This window comes from Lipotes vexillifer, unplaced genomic scaffold, assembly GCF_000442215.2.
Source record: "Lipotes vexillifer unplaced genomic scaffold, Lipotes_vexillifer_v1.1 scaffold230, whole genome shotgun sequence".
Lineage (NCBI taxonomy): Eukaryota > Metazoa > Chordata > Mammalia > Artiodactyla > Lipotidae > Lipotes > Lipotes vexillifer.
In genome coordinates this window covers 6884019-6888930 of record NW_006775143.1, presented here as the reverse complement: position 1 = coordinate 6888930, position 4912 = coordinate 6884019, and the positions used below count along the sequence as shown (strand labels likewise).

General features: G+C 33.5%; 1 protein-coding gene across 1 annotated transcript in view; it reads right to left on the bottom strand.

The window, feature by feature from the left end:
• Positions 1-913, bottom strand: part of SHOC1 (shortage in chiasmata 1) — an 85135-nt gene extending 84222 nt beyond the window's left edge. The window contains exon 1 of the mRNA XM_007449771.1: positions 803-913. The gene's annotated coding sequence lies outside the window, so the exon portion shown is untranslated. The remainder of the gene's footprint in view (positions 1-802) is intronic.
• Between the last annotated feature and the right edge of the window lie 3999 nt (positions 914-4912).

Genomic DNA, 4912 nt, shown 5'->3' with positions numbered 1-4912 from the left:
CTTTCCCTTATACCAACTTAGGAAACCCCTTACTCTTCACTTTGTATATGTACACTAGAACAGCTGAAAATTATTTGGGAAAAAAAAAACCCAGCCATTCTGAATAAGCTCACTTGAGATTCTGACCATAACTTTTAAATGGGCGTCCAACATTGACAGATGATAATGGTAATTCATCTTAATATCCTTCTTAATAAAATTGACTTTCTCATTCTTCAGAACTATTTGACACTCCCCCCCTACTCAAATTTTTGATACTCATCCCCCTACCCACTCTCTATGTCCTTGCCTCCACACAAAAAATTAGTATAAATAGAAAAGAACAACCTCATCTTCTACCACCAATTCTAACATCTCACTACCATAAGTACCTACAAACCCTGCCTTCCTATCCTATCATAGTGGAAGAACCATCCTGGCTTCTAATACCAACTCCTCCCATTGTGCTCTTGATACTATCCACTTTTACTAAGTTATCCTTTTTATTTCCTGCATCATCATTTTCTTTCTTTCTACCAAGATTATTTCCATTGGCAGACAAACATTTTATAGTCTCTTTCCTTATCACACATATATTTTTTTAATTCGCACATCTAAAAAAATAAACTCTTTACCCCATTTCTCCCTTCAGCTAATGCACCTCTATTTTTCTATTTACCGTCATAGCAAAATTCTTCAAAAGAGTTGTTTATAACTACCATCTCACATCCCACTTCCCATTCTCTTCTCAACATACTCTGATCAGGCTTTCATACACAATATTCCAGTGGAACCACTCTTACCAAGGTCATCAATGATCTACATTTAGTTAAGCTAATGGTCAACACACTATTCTCATCTTACTTGACACTGTAACAGGGACCCATGCTTTTGACCACTTCTTCCTTCTTGAAACACTTTCTTCTTTAGACTTCTACAACACCACACTCTTCTGGTTTTTCTACCTCACTTGTCTTCTTAGCTGGTTTCACCTTCGCTATCAGCCTTTTAATGGTTGGAGTGTTCTACCGCTTTGTCGTAGGTTCTCTGCTCTATCTATACTCATGCTCTCAGTGACTTCATACAGTTCTACAAATTAATGTGCAGTCTACATATCAATGACCCCAATTTGAAACTCCAGCTGTGCTCAAGATTAATATAAACAATTGCCTCTTGATGTCTCCACTTAGATGCCTAATAGGCATTTTAACCTGGCCAAAGCAGAGCTATTGACTCCAGCCACGAATTGGCTTCCCCACAAGCCTTTCCCCATCTTAGGAAATAGCACTGCCATCCATCAGTTGCTCAGGTCAAAAACCTAGAAGAAACTCTTTATTCTTCTATTTTTTTTTTTAACCCTCTCACTGTTGGCTGGACCTCTAAAATAATCCCAATCTCAACCACTTCTCACATCTTTTATTACTATAAGCCTAGTCTAAGGTACCATCTTTTATGTAGAGTATAGATTCACCTAGTAGTCTAGATTCTGAACCATACAGTAGCTTCCTGATTGATTTTCTCGCCTCTACCCTTGCCTCCCAATCCCTACCCCTTCCAACCTCCAAACAACCAGAATGGTTTTTCTAATGCAAAAATCAGGTTATGCCACTTTTTCTTAAAACTGTCCAATGACTTACCATATCAGCCATAATATAAAAAAACAAACAAACAAACTCCACCTTATGGCCTTCAAAGCTTCATATCTTTCAGAATCTGCCTAATTGTCAGATCTCCCCTTTTTCATTAAGTAGTCATGATAGCCTAATTTTCTGGTCCTTACACACATCAAGTTTATTCCTGAGTCAGGAACTTTGCATTTGTTTGAAAGGCTTCTCCCCTATATCTTTTTATGGCTGCTGCCATCTTATTACTCAGATCTCAACTCAAATGTCCACCTCTTCATTGTAGTCCTACCCTAACCATCTTAGGAAATAGCATTCCCTACTCCTGAAATTTCATGTAACATTACACTATGTATCTTCTCTATACATTTATCAATATCAAATATTAGTTTACATATTTAATGGTTTTATTGTTGCATCCTCCTTACCTGTCTGAAAACCCACTGAAGGCAGGGACTATTTCTATGTCTTATTAGTAACTGTGTTCTTAGCACCTGTAACGGTGCCTATACAGAATACAGGATAAATAAATGTCGTTAACTGACTTGTATCCTCCAGGGTGGCTAGTCTTTCTTAAGTCTATGACATGATAAAAGCAAAAGATGGTATTTTGTACATATAGATTTAAAAATAGTTTTATATTCAGTGTATTATTACAACTTAAAGTAGCCTTCCTACAGTTGAACAAGATCCTATTATAGTACAACAAATGTTACAATGTTAGAATATTTTAAGACTTCATCACCTACATATCTTTTATTTATTCTATTCATATCTAGTATAAACTTTCCAATTCCTTACTTTGTCACCTAAATTCTGTCATAAAAATATTAATTTGTAAACTTCTTGGAATTCTGATATGAATACACTTTTATATAATGAGAAAATCACTGCATTTTCTTAATAATTTATTATGCTAAACTCTGAAATACTTTTAAAAATAGATTTTTAAAAAATAAAAATAAAATATACCTCTTGTCCACGGCCTCCTAAATTTATTATCAGTAACTCTTGGAGGATAATTTTCATCTTGATATAAACATGAAGGGATTCGAAGCAATAAAGCATCTCTGCAAAACTTCTTTCTAACTACATTCTATGTAAGAGAGTAAGATTATAAAATATTTTAATATATAGTAGGTTTAAAATACTTATCTGTCAATATTCAGAATATTAAAATTCTCTCAAATTTATATTATTTTTATTTAAAGGTAATACATGTGTACTATAAAATATCTAAAACAGAACCACATAACTGAGAAAGTCAAGGTCCCTAGTCATATCAGTAATAGTTTGGTGTATTTTCCTAGATACTTTCTTTTCTAGACTAGGCTAAAATGTGTGTGTGTGTGTGTGTGTGTGTGTGCGTGTGACAAAAAAAATGGGATCACATCATTTATATACCATTTAGCAATGTGCTGTTTTTCACTTAACAGTATAATATGGCTATTTTAACTTTTGTTTTCTACGTCTTTGCAGTTTCACTTGTGACATCCAGCAAATATGTTACTAATTTTTTTTAAAAATCTAATAATTAAACCTTAAAAGGATGTTAAATCAGTTAAGTAAGCTTATAAATCAAAATTCTCTATACTTGGGTCTGCCTTTAGTTTCCTGCTTTATTTCCCATTACTCTTTAATACTAAATAGATCAATTACTATCCCATTAACATTTAGTGGTCACTTCCTCATCAACACTGTGGTCTACACTGTGCCTCTGAAAAATGCCCTGATACTCTTCTCTAGCTATCAAAATTCTATTCATCTTTCAAGGCTCATCTTAAGCAATATTTCCTCTATGAAGCCGTCCCTCAGTGACTCTCAACTTCCCACAGAATTCATTATTCTATGTATTTGGACAAATGATAGTTTCTTGCATTACTTCCCAAGAGTTTTGTTTGCTGAAGGTATAATAACATATTAAATAAGAGGTCTTCATTATCTAAGAATAAATGGTACAAAGAAAAGCTCAGTTAAAGTAATTTATATAAAATGAGGACCAAAGATTCATAGTAAAAAGGAAAGAAAAGCTTGATTAGAACTTTGTCTAAAAAATGAAATAAAGTTATAAAAATTAAAATTTATATTTAATGAAATTTTGTTCATAGTTAGCTTATATTTATAACTGATTTTTTGTCATAATTTCCCTCAAAACTGTATTATATGACGATATGCATGATACTAGTCATTACTTCACCTTTGATCATAAATATTTCTAGAAAATATTTGAGGATTTAATCAAATTTTCCCAAGGCATCTCTGACTCCTTTGATATTCAAACCATTCTCTTTCTCTTGTCTGTAATCTGGTCTAATTTTGTAAAATCTTCGTCTGATAATAGCTTTACCTGTTGTTTGAGTGGTTCTTCAACACTGTTTTCACGAACTTTACAAAACCCAGTATCTTTTGCAAGATTTGCCATTGATTAGTATATTTGTATTGTATTATGGCAAGAAACTAAGATACCAGCAAGAAACTAAGATACCATTGGTGAGGATAAAAGTGTGAGGATGTTTGAGTAGACTAATTTTGCAAGTGGATAACACATTCATAAATATTTGTGTAACAGTGACCTCTGATTCCCTACCATATATGTGTTATAATGATACATTTGCCTTCCTCGGTTATGAGGGAATAAGAAAACCTGAAGATACCTATATACCTTTTTTATTTCCTATAAAATCTAACATAGTTTTAGTTATAGTGGAGCAATTTTCTCCTGATAGATGGGGGTCAAGGTTATAAAGAAAACCAAAATTTAACTTGTTAATTAAGATCATAAGAACTATGAACTGTTGTGTGACAACTATTCTAATTAGTTTCTTTTTTCTTTCCTTTTTTTTTTTTGCTGCGCGACATGCGATATCTTAGTTCCCCCACCAGGATCGAACCCATGTCCCCTGTATTGGGTGCGCAGAGTCTTAACTACTAGACTGCCAGTGAAGTCCTTAATTAGTTTCTTAACAATGTGCCTGGTTTGAATTTCAGCTTTGTACAAGCTATTTAACTTCTCTAGACACCATTTTTCTAACCTGTAAAACTGTAAAACCTGATAAGATAATAGTATCTTCCTCATGGAGTAGTTATGATCATCAAAATGACATAATCCATCAAAAGAGCAAGTGATCAAATGATATAATCCATCAAAAGAGCGAAGTATCTGGCCCATAGTAAGTGGCCAATACATACCGTTACTGTCATTTTATCATAAAGATAACTGGGATTGCTTTTTCCCCACTCCTCTCAAGATCACTCAAGATCATTCATAAAAGCAGTCCAAACTTGTCAAGAGTTTCTATATTTTTTCCTGC